Source organism: Cavia porcellus, unplaced genomic scaffold (genome assembly GCF_034190915.1).
Source record: "Cavia porcellus strain 051 isolate PalLab524CR breed Dunkin Hartley unplaced genomic scaffold, mCavPor4.1 scaffold_13, whole genome shotgun sequence".
Lineage (NCBI taxonomy): Eukaryota > Metazoa > Chordata > Mammalia > Rodentia > Caviidae > Cavia > Cavia porcellus.
Window position 1 is genome coordinate 65,939,380 of NW_026947496.1, and position 21,300 is coordinate 65,960,679.

A 21,300-nucleotide genomic window follows, 5' to 3' on the forward strand; every position below is an offset into this window, starting at 1 on the left:
GTGGCCTATTTTGGAGACAGTCCCATTTGTCTGAGAATATATACTCTGTTGTTGTAAAGTAGAACAATATAGCTATCTACTAAATCCATGTGTTCAAAGGATTGGTTCAGCTCTGATATTTCTTTGTTACTTTCTTTCTGGGTCATGTATTTCTGACAGTAGGGTATTAAGATACTCCATTACTGTTGTTTTAGTGTTTATCTGAGTTTTCATATCCATTGATGTTTTATGGAGTTGAGTACACTGGAAATTTGTGCATATACATTTATGATTATTGTCTCTTACTATTGGATTGTTCCCTTAACAAGTAGATATGACCTTCTTTGACTCTTCTATTAAGTCTTGGTTTGGATTCCAGTTTGTCTGCAAATTGAGCAGCTACATCTGCTTTTTCCAGATTCCTCTTGTGTGGAGTGATTTTGTCTTTCTCTGACTTACTAAGGCTGAATTTAGGATTACCTACCCTCCTAATCTACAATAATCTGACCTCTAAAAGGCACAGATTGCTTCTTATCTATGGGACCCATGCTCAGATGTACTCCTTTCCCTTTGTGTCAGTGTTAATGGCTTATTTTTCAGAAATCTTACAGAAAAAGGTGATAGAAAATTTATTTCTGAGATTAGCTACAAAAGCATCGTGGCATCAGTCCAAGAAGCTCTCTCCCTCATATTTCCTTACTTACTCTGTGAGACATTATGTCCTAGGTTACAAGTTTCCCTGGGAAAAGAGCCAGTTGTCAGCAACTAAGACCCTGGTACATATCCAGTAAAGAACTTAGACATTTATCGCAACAACCATAAGAAAATAAATATAGCTGACAACTATGTGGTGAGCCTAGAAGTGGGTCTTTTTCCATTAGCTCCTCATAAGGGATTCATTACCAGCTGAAATTTTGAATGTATCTATGTTGGAGGCTCTAAATCAGAAGACTCACCTAAAAACAGATGTCCAGATTTCTAATCCATAGAAACTATGAGTAAATAAATGGTTGTTGTTTAGAATCATTAAGTGTTTGGGGTTATTTGTTACAGAAGCAGAACTAACTAATACACTGTAGTTTTCTTGGGCTTAAGAGTTTATAAAATATATACATGCTCAAGAGAATTGTAACTTCTCAGTGAAATGTTCTTTAATGAGCTTCTTAGTTTATGTACTGAAGTGCTTGGAAACCTCAGTTCAATATCTCCACTTGGACAATCATGCATTAGAAGACAAGAGACCTCAGTCCTTAAACTGTCACCTCCAAAATTTCTAAAAGATAGATCTGTTAATGACAACTTCATTATTTCCTCTAGTTTGTACACACCTTTTTCTATGTGAAGAAAATATAATTTGAAAGAAAATAATAATTTGAAGACATTTAAACACAGAAAATTTAAATTCAAACTCAAAGATAAAATGTTATTGTTTGTATCTAGTTGTTCCCCAAAGCCTCTTGTGCTTATAGGTGGAGCTTTTTAGAGGTAGCTAGATATAATAGATGTGACTATGGGTTAAGGGTATGTAAATCAGGGAACTAAATCAGAACACTGATCAGTTTAACATAGCTCAGGGTACGGATAATGGCATGGCCCCTTGGGTGTGGGTGGGACCACCCGACAGGCTGGTCATCTAGTAGGATAAAAGAGAAAGGAAGTTTCAATGCTGCTTTCATTGCTGTCCCAAAGTATTCTGTATGCTTTCAGTTTTTTTAACCTGTGTGAAGCTTGTTAATACTTGAGAATATGTTCTATCTCAGCAAATGTTCCATGGGTACTTGAAATGCAGCGTACATACAGTACATGTTTCCCTAATAGGGTGGAGTGTTCTGCATATTCCAGTTAGAGTCAATTGATTAACAATGTTATTTATATCTTCCACCTCACTAATTTTCTATCTGTCTGTTTAACTAGTTCCTGGGAAGAGAAAAAAGTCCTTCACTTTAATAATTGTGAACTTCTCTAATATTCCTTATAGACCTCTCTATGTTTGTTTCATATATTTAAGACTCTGTATGTTAGAAAATATACATTAATATAATTATATGCTTCTTGGGGATTGATCTTTGTCTCTAATAACACTTTTTGCTTTAAAATTACTTTATCAGATATTAGTATAGACAATTTTCCTTTTTTGTAGAAAATCTTGCTTGCATGGTTTAACTTGTCCCATCCTTTTTACTTTCAATATAGTTGAATTTGAAGTGAGTTTCTTTTAAAAAAGCATGTAGTTGAACTTTTGTTTTGTTTTGTTTTTATTTCTTACTGAGTTTTTGAGAGAGTCGTGTCACATAATTCAGGCTGGTTTTGAACCCACTGTGTAGCCCAGGCAGGCCTCAAACTCATGACAATCCTCCTGCCTCAGCTTCCCAAGTGCTGGGATTACAGGTGTGTATACTATACCTGGCAGATTACATGATTTTTAAGCCATTATATTAATATCTCTGTCTTTTGGTTGGCATGTTTAGAACATTTGCATTTGTGGTATGTGAATATTACTCATTTGTTTATCCATTTTTATATATGTTTTTTCTCATACACTTTTCTGCTTCTCTATGTTTTCACTTGGGTTACTTGAACATTTTTAGGATTCCATCTCAATTTATTTATGCATTTTTAGGGTATTTCTGTATGGCTTTTCTCAGTACTATACTATATGTGTATGATGCAATAATCTACCAGAATCAACATTATACCATTTGGGTGAAGCTTGGAAACCTCATCCCATTTAGATCTCTTATTTTTTTATCACTTTTAAATGTCATTATTTGGGGTATTAAACATTGTTATAATATTTGTGTCCATTGTAAAGTATAACTTATTAAACATACAAGAAAAATAATTGATCACCCACTGTTACTCCTTCATTGTTAAAGGGTGGTTTCACTGGATATAAAACTCAGCGCACCAAGGTACCTTCCTTTAGCCCTTGAAAGCATATTGCCTCTCTAGCTTTCACAGTTATAACAAGAAATCTCTTGTCATATGAATTGATATTCTCCTATATGTAATTCATCATTTCTGTCTGGCCGTTTAAAGATTATTTTTTTGTTTTTAATATTCTCAGAAGTTTAACCATACTGTGTATTTCTTAAGTTAATCCTTTTTGTGGTTAACTTGGATTTCTTGTGACTTTTGTCAAATTTGGGAAGCAGCTGGGCATGGCAGTACAGACGCCTAATGGCAGCACTTGGGAAGCTGAGGAAGGAGGATCACTGTGAGTTCAAGGGCATCCTGGGCTACAGCTCTAAACACAATCAGCCACCTTATCTCTGACAGATGGACTAACCGCATACTCTGAAAGAAAGATAGCTGCTTTAATAAATGGTGCTGGAAAAACTGGCTTCCCACATGCCATCTATGCATTTAATTTAATTGTCTTTGCCGGGCTATTTTCACTAGCTTTATTTTTTAGTTGCTGGGGATTCCTGTGGCCCCTGATGCGGCTGTGTAGGGAGTTCCGCACTGCTGATGTCTTAGTAGAGGAGGGCTGTAATGAGATCCTCCAGTTGTTGCCACACTCTGACTTTCTCTACCTGGCAAAGCAAACAAATAGGAAAATGTGAATCTTCAGAGACACAGAAGCAACTTGAGGCAGGCTCTTTGCTGTTACTGGGGCCCTCATTTATTCTAATGAGGTCTCCTGGGCCAAACCCTTGGTACAGCTGGGTTTTCTTTTTAGGCTTGGCTTTCTTTGCTTATGTCAGTATCAATGGAAAAGGGGACCCAATCAGGAAGTGCCTCTCCTGAAAGCTTATTTCTACTTCCAGTAGATCTCCGTTGGCTGATATCAGGCTCATCTGATGTTGTTAGGAGCTTCTCTTCTACTTCAGAGAGGGATAAACCTATTGGGAATGTTTTCCATTGCTAGGTTATGAGTAAAGGAAAACCAGGTTTTGTCACCTTCTTTTGGAAGGGGGGACATCAGATCCTGTGTTACTCCTTTAGTGTTTGGTCCTGATGCCAAATCATCTTCTCCTCATTGCATTTCAGAATTCTTGGTTGTACTTAGTGGGAAGAGCTAGGAAAAGTAGATCTATATCAGCCTATCCAAAGAGAAAGTATAAAATTCAGTTTTTATTGCCTCCTTTTTCCAGTATCAATCATTGCCCATAAATTTTCATTTATAAAGTTCACATACTCTTCCTATCAATAGGAGAATGTAAAAGAGTCTGGGAAGAAACTTGTAGATAGGTCAAGCAGTGTTTAATCATATTGTCACAGTCAGTGCTCCTACATTGTCTCTCAACACACCACTGACAGAATGCAACAGAAAATACTATCTATTCATTGGAGAATCCCAAGGACATCTTGATTCATGAGCATTAGTTACAACGTGAGAGGCAACTAGATTTCATAAGTGTCTGTGCATGATATACAAAGAATATCTAGATATAATTCTGGACATAGATGCTTAAGTGTAATTTCATGACAAACAAACAGTGGGGAAAAAGTCAAATAAGAAAGAAAAAAGCTCATTTTCTTAAAAAGTAGCAGTGTCTTGAAAACATAAAATCAGGATGTTTTTCAGAGTAGAAGAAACTAGAGCTGTATGCCATTTAAAAGCAAAACATGTTCCCAGATTGGTTGTCACAATGGGAAAAAAGTGCTAAGCAGGATATTGCTACATTATTGGTACAAGTAGTATATTTCAAACATGGAAAGTAGATTAATATAGAATATCAGTGCTCATGTTCCTGATTTGACTAATTTTACTGTGGATATGAAAGAATAATCTTATTTCGGTAAATACACAGAAAGATAAAGAAAGGTGTCTGTGCTCATTAGGATCTATTATAATCCATGAATGTGTCCTTTTACCAGTTGATTTTGATCCTCTGTTTTAATTTCTTTCCATAGGCCTCGGTTTATTTAATACATCTTCTTATTTTTGGTTTGAATTGATCAAATCTGTGATATTGTTATGGTTTATATCTGATAGCCCCCCGAGTCTCATGCAATTATGGACAAGGCTGAATCTATCATTCATCACTGGTTGTCTAGCACTGAGATTGGTGGTATGAGTGCTCTACCTGCCCAGGGATGGAGCCAGTGTACAGACTAATGGTGGGGAAAACGTGTGTCTTTTTCTCTTATGTTATTTGCACTTGCTGTTTGCAGCTGCTATGAATTGCTGCCCCTCAGCCATGTCATTTTTCCTTGGACCCAACTGAGTATAGACGGAATCCTCCACATGTAAGAAATAAACCTTCCCTTCCCTAAATTTGGGTGTCAGGTATTTTGTCTCAATAACAAGAAAGAGAGCTAACCAAGACACCTCTGACCCTCGGTGTAAATTCCTGCCCATTTCCTTGCTCATAAAGTAGATATACCAATGCATATGGCATGTGATTTACTCTGTGGGCTATAGCTGCTCTTATCACTACAAGTACCACAAAAATTGTTTAAGAAGCAGGGCAGGGGAAAACTATGTAGATGAAGTGATCATTTCCCAAGGGGTGCAGAAATCTATCATAGATCTTTCTTTTTTCTTTATTTTTGTTTACCAAATCATAAATTCTAGATATTTCTAAACTTTGTTAACAAAAGAATTCCTGAAAAAAGTCTAAATAAAATTCAACCATTGTTTTCATGTATCCCATGTCTCTCATCAAGTTCTCAGTACCATGGGAAAAAATACAGGGTATGGCTCTTCCTTAGATGACAATAACCACTGCACCGATAGCATAAAATCTAACACTTTCCCAAGTTGTGCCTGAGACCTCCCTGAATATCAAGTCAAGTGCAAAATATTTCAGTTCTTTTGACTTCTGGAATTACTGTAGATAAATCACATTACCAACCATTTGGCACATCTCTGGTGATTATTCCTGTTTAATAAAGACTCTGTTGTACTGAAAGCATTATCTTTTAATCATCTACTCCAGAATGGATCCCCCACTTGGTAGTGCATTGCACACACCCTCTGTATATGATGCTAAAACGTTGTGTTAAAGATGATTATTTTTCTGAGTTAAAAGAGATTGGAAATGTCAGCATGTTTGTCATTGTTTACTAAAGCCTCTGAAGTCAATTGCAAATTATAAGAGCTTGTAACTTTAGGGACTTAGCTGATGAATTCAATTGAACTGTCAGCTCTTTCAGGTCAGCTTGAAAATAAAAAAGAGTATCCAACTTAATTGCTTTAATTAATGAATACAGAGATAAGACAACTCAGAAAGAAATGCTGCAGCATCTGTCCCATGTTATCGTTACACATGGTACAAGGCACAATGAATCTCTTCTCTAAGAATGGATACTTGGAATATCAGCTGATGCATTAAGGGATATATATCAGGTACCTGATGTGTGGGAATATAAACAAAGAATCCCATATGTTTCTGCATCTAAGAAGGTTTAACATTTTCTTAGAGCTGGATGTGATGGCTTTAGCCTATAATCCCAGTACTCCGGGAAGCTGAAGCAGGAAGATCATAAATTCCAGCCCAGCCAATGCAATTTAGTGATTTAGCAAGACTATGTGTCAGATTAAGTAACAAAAATCCCGTGGGTCTAGTTCAGTGCAAAGGCCCTGGGTTCAATCTCTAGTTTCCCCTCCCACACAAGCTACCTTTCATTAGGCACCCTTCTCTATTTTTATAATCTTGCCTTCTAGGTTGTGAACTTCTTTGACCTGATATTTTACATTCTTCCAAAAGTGAATCAAAACACCTGGCCATTTATAAAACATTAGTTGAACAAATTATTTGTCAGGTAGAGATGCTTTATTGGAAGTAGCAGAAATTGACTCTAGTTAATTTCAACAGAGGAATGGAATTTTCTCTTATTAAGCTTGAGAACCAGAAAAGAAACAGCCCAGCATAGAGGACTTGGAAGCCAGAATCCCAATAACAGACTAAAAGTAGAGAACATCTGGTCAAAACAGGGCTGATAGGACAGGTGAATATCAGCCCACCAACTATATTTTTTGTCTTTCACCGTTTGTAAGATGGTCTATGTAGAGAAGTATGAGCAAATAGGAATCAAACCTGGTTTTAGAAAAGCAAGTTGTGACAGCATTCTGTATCTGTCTTGAGGGAAAGCTGCTTCTGGAAAAACACTTGCTCTCCTTCAGACAGTTGTCAGAGTAAAAAGAATCCTGTAGTTTGATAAGGGATACGGAGTAACTGAAGTCAATTAACCTTTGAAGAGATAAAAGTGGAAGCCACATTCTCTCTTAATCCGTAGTCCTATTGAAGAACTGGTATAACTACTAACTGGTGTAGCTACTAACATACTTCAGGCAGAGAACATAGATGGGATCTTATTATTAATCAGTAATTATTGAGAAAATACTAGCTTATTGATGGTGTTTTGATGTTTTAAATATTGCTTATGTGCATAATGTAATATGTCCTGTTCTTTTTTTAAGTTTTTAAAGAACTTGTATTATATATAAGGAATCAATTAGATTCCAAATAAATAGAAATTCTACTATATTTATTTTATAATCTATGTTGAAAAGATGTAAAATTCCTAACTAGTCTTTGCTTAGCATTTAGATAACCACACTTTGTTTCTCTCATCTAGGAATTAAGAAAAAGGAAGCATTTTGAAAGTTTAAGTACTAAAAACTCTAGGCCAGTGGTTTTCCTTTTCAGGCACTTAATATAAAATTATCTTTGGGTTATTCAGTAAACAAAGGTGATGAGGCCTATCTATAGCTATATAAACCTGACAATAGTATCAGTGTTAGCCATTGAGTGATAAAGTAGAATTAAGACGTGAAATCAGATTCATAATCAATCCTGTGTACAAGTAAAAACTAAAAGTAAGTAACAGATTTTGGAAACTAGGCATCAACTTATGCCTTGAAGTAAAATTTCTTTAAATACTATTTCAATAGATACTTTATATTTACATGTGGACCCAAAGAATGTATGATCAACAAACATTTGCAGCTAAAGAATGTTAATATATAATTATATACATGTAAACATCCACATATACAGGTAACAATGATAAAAAGTTCAATTGGTTATGTGGTTGTATAAATACTCATAATCGTTTTCTTATAACTCTTCACTGATTTCATAGCAGATTGAACAGGTTTTTCGGGGAAAGAATGGTTCTTATAGCACTTCCTGCAGGAGAAAAACAAAACAAAATAAGAGTTTCAGAATTTAGTGAAATATCTGGAAAAGTATCAGTAGTGTCACATTGGAGTCACTCACTCAGAATATTTTCACTTATTTGCCATAAGTTCTTGAAATGCGTTTAGTCCCATGTCCACCTAATGGGCCATGTGTGCATCGGCACATGGATGCCAGCACTAAGAGAGGCAGGATTTTGGGTCTGTTTCATAGCTCCAATAAGCCCTCTCTCAATAGATTTGGACCATAATTCCTCTAGGAAGAGGTGCAATAGTTCAAGTTAATTAAGCCAGAAAATGACAGTCTCAAAGTCAGTGCAATAGTAATCTTTCTCTAGTAGCACTTCACAAGGGCTTGATGGATAAGGCAGCCGCAGTTCATTTCCTGTAAGTGCATGACAAGTGGGGCCAGGCTTATTTTCTCAGCTGGAGAGATTTCCTTTAATATAAGGGAAGATCTCCTAAACCTAGCTACCAGGGACAAAAAAGAACAAAGGAGAAGAAGGATATGGAATCGCTAATGAGGACTGAAAAGCTACAGTTCTCATTTTGCTTGTGTAATTGCATATCATCTTGAAACCTTTTATTATATGTGATGCGTTTTATTGTATGGGATTCCATCCACACCTGGAAAGCTGTGCAAGGGAACTGGCACCATCTGTAATATATAGTTTTTGATTTTAACCTCTAACAAAAAAAATGCCTTGAATGAAACAATTTTTTGTTGGCCTTTGAGATTTGATAGTTTATTATTTTGTATCTCAAAACTAGAGATTTTAAATTTCCTTTTGATAGCCTTTGTCTTGTATTCCCCTACTCTCTAGAAGTTTCAGCTAATTTCAGAGGTAAATTACCACGGTCCTCACTCACTTGTTTCTGGTCAGCCTGTTATATTGTATTGGATTTTCTCACCTTTTTTCTTTTGAAGAGCATACCTTTTGAATATCCAAATTCCCCAGAGAACATCCCATGCAGCCATAAATGATTCTTTAAATACCCTCACTTATTTTTCATCTGTGTAGCTTGTGCTTGTTACGTGAAAAGCTCTCTCAAGAAGACAAGAACTTGTTGGCCTAAATTATAGCTGGTTTCTCGAGGCTTGTTATAGTCTCTAGAGCATAAAAGGTGCTCCACACAAATTGAATGCGTGAATGACCAAGAAAATAATTGAAGGGTGTGGAGAACCTTGTAGCCAATTTCCTTTAGAATCAGATGAATTCATTTTATATTATAGTCTGTTGTCTTTGGTAGCAGGCAACAGAAACTGACTCCCGTAAGATAAAATACAGTTATTGGTAGGAAATGAGTTAATTCATGATACTGCTCTGAGCTCAGGTCAAATCTATCTTGCTGCCTATTTTTTTACAGCCCATAGACTAATAATAATTTATATATTTACAAATTATTGGAAAAATTAGAATAACATGGCATTATGTGCAAAAATATATATGAAATTCATATTTCAGGGTCCGTAAGTAAAATTTTATTGGACAATAGCCATGCTTAGTTGAGTACATATTTTCTGTGGCCATGTTTGTAGTTCAACATCAGAGTGAGGTAATTTTAACTGAGACAATAGGGCCAGAAAAATTTCAAGGATTTGCCACTTGGTCCTTCATACAAAAGTTATCCAATTGTTGCATTAGATAATGGATCCAAACAGCAAATAGACCTGAAAAAGCAGAATAACGTGAAGAATCTAGTTAGCAAAAAAGGCAGATGGTGTCATTTAGTGTGTCACCATCAGAGACAGTGTGCTCACTCCCTTTCTTACTGTAACTGGCTCAGTTTTTACATTCCTGGAAACAGCTCTGAGTGGCTGCGTTAGGCAAATTCCTGTAGGCTGACTGTGGAGACTGGGGTGAAAGAAGAATGTTGATTAATGTCCCCACCATATAGAAACTTAGCAAAAGGAACAGATGTCCACTGTAGAACCCAGTGGTGATGCCAAGATAAAATTATGGCTGAGCTGACTCCTTTCTCCTTCCAAAGATCAACAGAAGCTGTTTGCCACCTGATCAATTTCAGAGGCTGCTGAACAGTGAGGGGTATGTACCTGACACTGTGACCTCATGTCACTGAGATTGAGTGGAGTCCTCATTACAGGCTGTGCTCTCATTCATCAGAAATGTCACATCTTGTCTGCCCAGCTACATCACATCCAGTACAATCATACCCATACCTGTGCTGTCTCATGCCATGGTGACGGGCACCAGGGGAAACCCAGGTAAGTTTTTGGATGTTTAGTGTGACTTTCTGAATCTAGGTTCAGAACTGTTATAAATTTTATGTTAATAGATCTAAGCCCGGGGTTTCTAAATGAAGCCGCAAAGGCATTCTTGTTTGTCTAAAGAGGTGGAATAAGGTGGATTGGGCAAAAAGGAGCTTCTCTCATTACATCTGATGGCGATATACAATCTTTACCCTCAAGACATGCTGCATAAAATTAAAAACAATGTTCAGTGACTGTGAAAAGGCCTAAGAGCAGCAGTTTTCATTGCCTACTGGGCTTGAATTTCATTCTTCTGGGAGGGTTTTGCTAAACAGATGAAGAAGATATAGATCTCTTACAAGCCTGAAGAAAGTGAAATTGACTTATTACTTTTTAAGATGAATGATAGAAGAGTACAGTAAATTACTCCCGGGCTAAGGATGAAGTTTCTCTGCAATACTTACAATGTTTACAGAGCCTGTGTACACTGGACACTGTGTGTGTGTGTGTGTGTGTGTGTGTGTTATGGCAGTAAAATATGTTTTCATTATTTCACCCTTCAAGGGAAAATTCCTCAAGAATCTGTTGGATAGAGTAAGAGTATTGGGGATTTCATTTATCTTCCTGTTTGTGATTTGGTTTGGGATTCTGAGCTGAAGAGAAACTTATGGGAATTTGAGGTATTCATGTAGGAATGTTGGTGAGCATTGCTCTTCGAGTTAGGCGTACCATACGAAGTCAGCTATATTTGAAATGCACTGTCCACATGCAGAGGAATACATGTTTACCCAGTCTGGGGTATAATGGGGAAGGAACCCAAAAGCTGCTACTTTAAGAAAGATAAAGATGGTTGCTCTCCAGAGAAGAGAATCGTAAAGGATTGGGAGGCATGTTATGTGGCCGGTCTGAATTCTGATGTCTTTCTCCTTCACAGACTTGCAGTGCTGAGGTTAAAGACATTCATCAATGTGGTAAAGGCAAGAATACTAATTAAGTGTTTTTAGCATAATAGAAAATCAATTTTAATTGTCCCAAATGGAACTATTGTTTACAGTTACAGATGGCTGGCAGCAGTACCTGGAGAAAATAAATGAGTCCAGGGAGAAGGGAATTGCTCTCAATTCCTAGGAGTATTTCAAGGAAGGCATTGGAGAATTCGGCCTAAGGAGATTGTTGAACAGAAAACAGATGCTCTACAAAAGCTACAAAATGGCATTTTCCTCTAGAACCATCCTGTTAGTAGTGGCATCCATATCTACTTTCTTACCCTCAGTCCTGCTGTAGTCTCTCCCTCCAATGGGATCTCAAGAAAATTGTTACTGTGCAGTTTGTGTTACCTTGTTTTGTAATACTAGGAGTTGAACCCAGGGCCTTGTACCTCCTAGGCAAGCACTTTACCCCTGAGCTACACTGAATTTCCCAGGATGACCTAAATCTTACAAGTCTCTTGCCTCAGCCTCCTGCTTCTATGCTGGAATTACAGGCATATGCCACTACATCCTGTCTAAATTTTATTTTGAGATGGGATCTTTTGAAGCTAACTATGCGAATCTTGAACGTGAAATACTCTTGCTTTAGGCTCCCAAGTAGCTGAGGTTAGAAGTGTGTACCAGCACTCCAAGCTATTGCATAATTTGATTACACCAAAACCATTTGTTGCCTGAAACCCTCTCTGGATATTCTCTTTTGTCTTTCTGAATTCTTGGTAATTTTTCTGCTTACTTCAGTCCTTCTTATGTATAACTTATATTTCAACTAAAAATTTCTAAAGAGCAATATTTTAGGTGAGTTAAGCCCAGCTGTCTCAACTGTGTGTTTTGAGCAACTATTTCACTTGCTGTAAGATTGGGATAATAACAGCATCCAGTATAAGGTTTATGTTGAGTGTCAGTGAATTCATGAAAATGAAGCTTCAAGCAAATTGTCTTTTTGAAGTTTGAATTTGAAAATGTTAGCTACTACTAGTAATTTTTAAAATATCCTTTTGACTTTTTTCTGTTAAGAAATAATTGATATATATATATATATATATATATATATATATATACAAAAATACATAATTCTACTGAAAAATCCCAGGGGTGGACAAAGATAAGAGGTTAGAGACACAGGCCTATTCTAAATAACTCTCAGTAGAGACTATCTTAAGATAGTTATTATCAAGATCCCTCTGCGACAGAACGACAACACCTAAAAGTGCTTCTTAGAACTGTAGATTCCTGTTGAGTCAGAAATTCCTGGGATAGGACCTCAGGTGTCTGTATCTTTAATATTCTCCCCAGGTAATTTGAAGCCAGCTAAATTTGAGATATTTGGTAAAAGAAAAATAGCCCAGAGTTTGTTAACAAGATATAGGCTCTGATATATCTGGTGTTTTATTCATTTTGTCATCAAAGCAGGACTTGGCTGGAGTGGCTGCTACCAGCTGAAATCCTACTCCTGTTTCTGCCCACTACAGGGAGGAAAATTGCTTTTCTACAGTCCTTTAGAGCTTGGGTACTTCTACCTGCCTTCCCCTCTAAGAACTATGGGACCATCTCATTTTGCAGAGGTGAATAATTAACATCAAACAAGCACACTGCAATAATAATCCAGGCTGAGCCCGACTTTAGTCTAAGTATGTACAAGATTAGTGGTCCCTCTCTTTCACACACTGTAGCATTCAGGGAAATACACTGCATAAGACACATGCACTTGGTTTTATTCTTCAGGGTCCTTTTCAATGAAACTTGGCTTATATTTTCATACTTGTACAATTTAATAGTATTTGGGACTTAGTTAAATTTTTATTTGTCTTTTGAATTTAAGTTAAGGAGTCAAGGAGGACATCAGGTACTTCAAACAGATGTGGATTTGAATTTCAGTTTTGTGACAAAGTCATTCAACCCTTCTTAACCTAAATTCTCCATGCATAAAATGGAAATGCTGATCAATATTTCAATGTTGTTAGAAAAATACAAATTCAAAATCACCTGTTACATATACAAGTACTCCAGACATACTAGTTTTCTAGCCCTTTCAAACTAAGTACAGCATTAAACAAAAAAGGAAAAAGAAAAAAGAAAAATACTACATATTTTTTCTTACCTCAGAATTTTTCAACTGTAAGGCTACTGATGTTGTCATTTAGAAGCTTCTTTGTGTATGACTTTAGGCAGAGGGTTGGGTTGCCCTGTGCACTGCAACAGATTTAATTTGGCAAAATCCTTAGTCTTTAACCACTAGATACCAGTGGCAGCTTCTGTGGTGACAATCACAAATGTTACTAGATATTCTTAGTTGTCTCTGCAGGGATGAACATCTCCCACGAATACCAACTACTATCTTAATTCTTTGCTTGTGATTTTAAAGCATTAAGCCAGGGATTCCCCCAAAGTCCTGTGGTCACAGAAGTATGGGTGCATGACTTGTGAAGGTCCATGATCCGTTAGGACCTGGGTTACACAGCAGTTGGTGAGTGGTGGGCAGTTAAACAAAATTTCATGCATATTTTCAGCTTCTCCTCATGGTACACATTACTGCCGGAACTGTGTCTGCAGGCAGAGAAGGAGTAATTAGATTTTCCTAGGAGCATGAACCCTACTGTGAACTGTACATGCAAAGAATCTAGGTTGCACACTCCTTATGAGAAACTAATCCTAAAACCATGTCTCTCTGTTCTGTCCAACCCTCATTCCATGGTAAACTTGTCTTTCATGAAATTTGTCTCTGAAGCCAATTTGTCTCTAAAGGTTGAGAACCACTGCATTAAATGATAAGATAAAGCTAATATATTAGTGAGTTTTCTACACCTGAAAAACTACTTGAGATAATCAGTTTAAAACAAGGAAAGTATTATTTTGGCTCAAGGTTTCAGTGATTTCAGTCTGTGATCTTAGTGCTTTGGGCCTGTGTTAGCACAGTATGGCATGGCAGGGAGCATGACGTAGAAGAGGGCCATGCACTTCATGCAGCTTGGAACAAAGAAAAGGACAGGAAGGCACTGGAGCCTTAATGTGCTCTTCAAGGTCCACTGCTAATGGGGCCCTGCTTCTCAGCCCACCTCCTGAAGGCTCCACCCCCTCCCCATCCAGTATTGCCAGAAGTTGGCAGCTAAGACCTCAGCAGATAGATCTTTGGGGAACATTCCAGATCCAAACTACAGCAACTAAGAAATCAAAACTTGCCACCATTTTACCAAACCAACGTGAGAAAGGATACTAAAGCATTACGTCACTAGAGCTATGAGGGCTTCTTTCTGAAAGTTCTCAAGCCTTACCAAAGAGGAAGTCTTATGGTGCCATCAAGATATGTCAGAGGCAGGCCTACCTGTCACTTTGAAGATTCCCAATTATTCCATGATTAAGCCAGAACAAAGGGCTATATCTTCAGTCTTTAATGCCCATCGTTCATGCTTGAGATCTTCTGAACTGAGACTAGATAGGTCTTGGCTCATAAATCCTTAAAAATAAATATACTGTCAGGAGTATTTTCTTTCAAGTTGGTGTGAATAGTACTTTTGATTTCTAAAACAATTACAAGGGAACCGAGATTACCACAAATACTCAGAGAGCATGCAGTAAGAACCAGAAGTGTGAATCAGAATATTAGGTAGTTTCAAGCTATGAGAGTCGAACACATGCACTCCATGATCGAAAGGTGTGCCACCTAAGCACACTATCCAGTCCTTCGCAGGGGACCGCCCACATCTGTCACTGCAGCGTGATTCTCTCTGGACTTCCGTTGACAACCAAGCATACTCCTTACTTACACAACATTTTAACATTTTTGCACTGAAGCTTTATCAGGGCCTTAGCTATTTAGAGCCTTAGCTATTTACATTGAATTAACTTTGCAAACTACTATGGAATCTAACTGGTGCCATTAGAGAAAAATCTTAATTCTGGTTTCCTGAGAGTCACCTCTTTGCAGTCCTTTCCAACAGTGTCAGACTTGCTGTTGTTGCCAGCTTCCCCCAAGCATACTTAATCCTCTCAACTAATCATTTGACAAAGCAGACACACCAGCATCTTTCACACTCTGTAACACTCCTAGTACCTTGAGCTCCAGGTAACAAGCAGAGGAGAGTGGACCAGCCAGGACAGCATAAATAACACTGAGACCTCAACTATCCTACGTGCTTCCTATCAGTGCAGTCAAAGAAAAAAGCAAACAAAGGTTTTGAATCATTTTGTTTGAATTTCACAGAACTTGCCTCATCCATGCTTTAGACATAGTTGGTATTTTATAAACGTTTGCTGAGCAGAAAATAGGTGTTATTATACAAATAATCAAACTCTTGGTATTATTGTAGTAGTAATAGTACTTATCTTTTGATGCAAACTACTAGTTATTTTTCTGGGGAGGTATTGGCCAAGCAGTAACACTTTACAGGGATTATTGTAGTTCAGTTGTATAGCATTTTAACAAGGTTTGCCAATCTTTTATTCCCAGGTTTTAATTTCGGGAGTTGTCTCAAGCTGATTGAACTGATATGTGGCAGAAGTGGGACCTGAACAAATTGCAAATTGCATGCATATGGTAGTTCATGAGCCCTCATGTTACACCCCAATTGAGTATGGCAACAGTGTGATCCATTCATCTCCAAGAGGCTTCAGTATCTTCCACCGGGAGGGTAGGCTTTGGTAGACTTCCAGAGAGCCAGGGGATTCTAACCATGTCAGTAGAAGTTCTGTAACATGGAGCTCGAGGTGGAGAAGATACCAAGTTCACCCCATCTGGTGGCTCTGCACAATACAAGGCCTCCCAGGGAAAGCTTTTGCACTCTGTGGCTTGGGTAAAGTGCTGATGGTACCTTATTCAGAAACAACTCATTTAATTAAATCTTCACAAGGCCTGTACTAATGAAAAAACTACTTTCTCTTTCTGGGGAAAGGTTCTGTTTATAAGGTTTATTTTCTTGATTTTAGCTTACTTCTGTCACTCAGCCATTAATTCACTGATATTAAACTGCTAAGAAAAATAACTTCTGAACTGGATGGGTTTTTAAAATGTCAAAATTATAATGGCACAGCTGCCAGCTCTAGTTTTTTATAAATTATGTTTTGGCTAAAAACCAATCAAACTTGGAGAGGCCAGGTGAATTTCAAATTATGGCTGCCCAAATAGAAATTAGGAAGATGGTTATCAGTAAATGGAAAATGAGTTTCATGAAATAGCTCTCCACATAGGTTAACTAAATAAGTACTTAATTTTGTCTCATGAAAACTAGACCTCTGATTAATGTTCAGGTTTGGCTGATTATTTTAACATTAGTCCTTTTTGAAAAATTCATTTTACTCTCATTCATAATTCTCATTCATGTAATAGTTTTGAGCACTTCTCTGACCATTAACCCATTTAATTGAATCTTCACAGTGACTGTACTAAGGTGGCATTATTAACCCAATTTTGCATTCAAGGAAAATGAAATCTGAAGATGTTCAGTGACTTGCCCAGCTAGAAAATGGCAGTGTGGAAATTGTAACCCTGGTTTTTTTGTTTTTTTTTTTTTTTTTTTTTTCCTTCTTTCCTGCTTTCACTATAAATGTACAGCTCTTTTTTACTCAACCACATCACTTCTCAGTGGACCTTGAAAGCTTTAGCATCCAATGTACCACCGCTGTTTATCCATTAGTTTTCCCGTCCTTCTAAAAGCTGCATCTTCATCTGCTGGGTCTAGGACCTTTGTTACCACAAGGGACTTCTCAGTTTAAATATTCATTTCAGATAATGGATTCCTTTGTTTGTACTTAACTAGGGGAGATCAAACAAGTTACAAAGAAGTCATATGGTCATACATAAGTCCATGTTACAATAAAGTAAAATTAGAGTCATTTCTTGATTATCCAGTGTCCCATTTTACACCTAAGATCTACTCATCTGTGACAGTAATGTTTAATAGTATGGGGGAAAAACCTTACCCCAAAAGTTGGTGGTTCAAAATAAGACAAATTTATTTTGCTCCTAAATTGACCAGTTGGACAGAATTTGGTGAGAATAGCTCCTGTCTGCCCAACATGACACCCGGTAGAGAGGCACAAAGATTGAACATAAGAATCATTTGAAGACTCAATTACATACAGTTCTTCTTGGAGGCTGATTCTGACTCTTGGTTAAGGGCCTGTGTGAGTAACCCAGGTCTGTAGGCAAGTTATACTTCCTTAAAGCATGGCTGCTGGTTATTATGGGCAGGTATCTTAAGAGGGGTTATGAGACAGTCAGGGAAAGCTGTAGCCCGAGGATTTGGTCCTAGAAAACCACATGGCCTCTTTTCCATTATAGTCTATTAGCTGGAATAATCTCAACCCTTCCAGCCTGATCCAGAAGTAGAGATCATGGATCTCATTTCTTGAAGAAAAGAGGTGTCAGTCATTAAAGAATTTACGGGATGGACCATTTTTTAGTCACATCATCCCAGAAGAGTTTGGTAATCCAACTATTCCTGCTGCCTGAAGAAGCAAGAAATAAATATGGAGCAGGCAACATTCTGTTGAACTCATGTATCTGAGAGCTGTTTTTGGGTCAACCAGGTATGCGTCTGGCTAGTCATATGAAAGCACATTTTATCTTTATTTAATCCTCCTCTCTTCTGGACTTCCTCACATTATATATTTCTCCTATGCTTTGTCTCTTTTATGGCCCAAATATAAGTGCAAAGAAGCATTGCCACACTTCAGGAACAAATACATCCGAAGTTCAAAATCAACTGAGATCACAGTATTACCTGTTCGCAATCTACGAGGCCTTTCCGTTTTATTTCCTAAAGATTGGTGTAGAGAAGACATAGTTCCTGAGTCCAAATTCTTATCCTACCCTTGCCTAAGGTTTATAGAATTGTTACATAGACAACTGAGCAATAATTATAGCATTCAGATTTCTATTTAAAATAGATACCATTTTCCTGGGGGAAGTTATCTATGTGATCTGCTTTCCTGAGTGGGGCATGGAAAGCACTCCTGTCAGCTCAAAGTATTATACATAATTGTGAAGACAACTCTAGTTTTCACGTATTCACTGAACACTCCTATTTTAAAAATGGAGTTTCCCTTCTTACCATGTCCTGGTTTCTTTATTTTCCTCTGGCACCTACACTTTTCCAAATTCTCAGTTGAAAGTGGAGGCCATAACCAAGTGAAGTAGAGAATGTGGGAGTCAATTTGATCACAAGATGACTGTCCAGCTGTAGAGGGTAAATATCAGGCCAAAAATCAGATTGGCTAAGAATTATTCAACTCATGTGAATAATTCAACTCCTATTTGGAGCCCCCCACCAAACTAAGTGGTAGAACTTTATGTAAGATGAAGAAAAGATTCCTTGCTTCCAATTGTTTCCTAGGTTCCCACTAGATTAGATGGTCTTATAAAGATACAGGCTTTGATCCTGTTATAATCTGGATGGTATGATATCTGTGTCCCCTAACTCCCAAGAACAGTGTTGGACAGCTTTCTCCAGCATGCACACTATAGGTTGGCCATGACTACTCTAGTATAAGGAGGTAAAAATTTGGGTAGAAGATTAGGTCATGGTGATATATCCCTCCTGAAGGGAACAGTGCCCTTTGGAAAGGGGGCTAAAGGAGTTTACTCCTGTTGCCCTGTGGAGAAGCAGATGGCACCATTTCTGGACCAAAAAGAAGGATTCTCACCCTATAATCAAATCAGAAAGCATCTTAATCTTAGATTTTCCTGTCTTCAGAATTGTGAGAAATTTCCAAAAACCATGGCAAATGTTTAAATAAGGCTAAAAAATATATTACAGTAAAAGTTATTTTGCCGTTAATCCCCTTCAAAATATCCTCCCTTTCTTAAAAGTATGGTTATTCTATTGATCTTGCTGCTTTCTGAAATGGTTTCATTAGTGAGTCTGTACCCACAGCCTGCAGGATCTTCATCAAGTATGATAAAAAAAAAAAAAAAAAAATGGAGAAAAGGTGGAATTGACCTGGCTATTTCTGATCATTTTAATATGACTAGACTTTGGCTTCTGAAGCTGAAGATGCTTGCCTTCTGTATCATGCTTTATCTGTCTAACTACAATCAACTAGGGAAAAACACTAGGGTTTCAAAATACTAGAAGGCTAATCCATAGATTTTACAGGTGTCTGCTCTTCTTTGTCCATTTAGCCAATCCTCTCAGAATCCCAGGGCACTGCTGCCCTTGTGTCCTCATGGGTAACATTTTAGCTACCTCTGTCTCCATCACTGCTTCCAGGTAGTGCTACAAATCCTGCCTCTGTTGCCACCTGTGAAGGTCAGGGTTACTGCCCTCCCCTTCCACCTCCCGCCCCACCCTCACTATTTTGGTGGCCAAGAATTTGACCCCTACGTCATGCTGTATTATCAGGAAATCTCACTCCAAATACTTGTGAACTCCAGTTATATCTGTAGCTACTTCCCAACAGTTGCAGAAGCTCTTCTCTTATTCTCCGTTTTCTTCCTCTGGATTTATAGAAAAACACAGAGTTTAACAAGTCAAAGTCACAAACTGGTGAGTGAACAGCTTCTGAAATCCTTTGATATGTTATCCTGAAATCTGTGTGTTTGTTGAAGTCTTAATCCTCAGTAATTAGAGCTAAGGACATTCAGAGGCAACTAGGGATGAAGAAGTCATAAGGGCAGTGCCACTGTTACGGAATTAAAGCCCTCAGACCCTTAAAAGAAGAACCATCAGGTAACAGCTTGCTGGGGCTCCTGTTCTCCTGTTCTCTCTTTCCCTTACTCTCCCATCTTCAAGTCAGAAAGAAGGACATTACCAGAAACTGAATTGACCAGAGCTTTGATTTTGCACTTCTCAGTTTTTAGAACTAGGAGACATAATTTTTTCTTGTTAAAGTTGCCCAAGCTATGATATTTTGTTATGGTGGCCTGAGCTAGCTAAAACGTACACATTCCTTTTTCATTTTTTTCTCTACCTTATCTTTTATTTTCTTCCTTGATTTCATGATAAGGTATTTAATTACTACTTTAACCCTGTTGTATTTTCAAAGTAGATGAGCAAGCAGAATGAGTGGTTGACAGAATAAATGTTTTTTCCCAACATGAACTCACCCAACTCTCTCTTCCCGCTGTATCCCTAATTAAATCTTGAAAACACTCTTCCCAGTTGCCTGTGACAGATGCACCCTCTGAGAATATGGAAGTGTGTTGCTGGTACAGAGCACTCATTCCATTTTCCTAGGCTGCACTTTTCGGCGTGGCTTGGTGAGCACAGCATCTCTGGACAGTGGCACTGTGGCCTCCTGCTCTATTCCATCATGTAGATGAAAGGCCAGACACTAATAGCATTTGAATAATGAATGTGCCATTTCACCATGCTCATTCAAGGGAAATGAGCAAATCTGGGAAAACTGTAAGAGGAATGCTTTCCTGACAATCATACCATTAGAAGAGAAAAAAAACAAAAACCCAGCAACAAACCTGACCTAAGAGGGAGGAAATCTTCAGGATCTCAGTAACTGTTATGTTAGAAAGGCTTATCATTGAATTTTGCATTTGTGGCTGGTATGATTTTGTCACATTAGCAAGTGAGTGACTGAAAGATATTTGAAATCAAGGATTTACTGAAAATACAATGATAGGGGAAAAAATGATTCCAGGAAATAAGATTGAGACAACTAGAAGATTTATAAAATTCTAGGACTTTATAAAAAAAATAATGGTTAATTTGTATCGACATAGTTTTCTGGGTTTGACATTGATATAATAAGCCCCAATATGTCTCTTAAAAAGCTCCTCTTCTTCCTGTGTGCTCCCACAAAAGTCATAGAGGACTATGAGGAGACAGGAAGGAGCCAAAAATGTGGGCCAAAAGGGAGTTGATGCTCCGAATCATTGTTAAATGTTTCTCCCAGGGAGTCTATACGCTACAGAATCCTCTACTATATAAAATATAGTGGTTGTGTGCCAGCCAACCAAACTAAATCATTATCTTTGGGAATAGGGCCTGTGAAACTAAATTTTTAAGGTGACTGTTGAAAAATTCTTAGACACTAAAGTTTGAGAGACTTGTATTCTCAGTATTACTATGTCTAGTACA

The 21,300-nt window shown here is 37.6% G+C and overlaps 1 protein-coding gene across 10 annotated transcripts in view; it reads left to right on the forward strand.

Annotated features, from left to right (window-relative positions):
* The window catches only part of Grm7 (glutamate metabotropic receptor 7), an 808,103-nt gene that overhangs the window by 575,071 nt on the left and 211,732 nt on the right, over positions 1 to 21,300 (forward strand). The gene's annotated exons all lie outside the window — the stretch shown is intronic.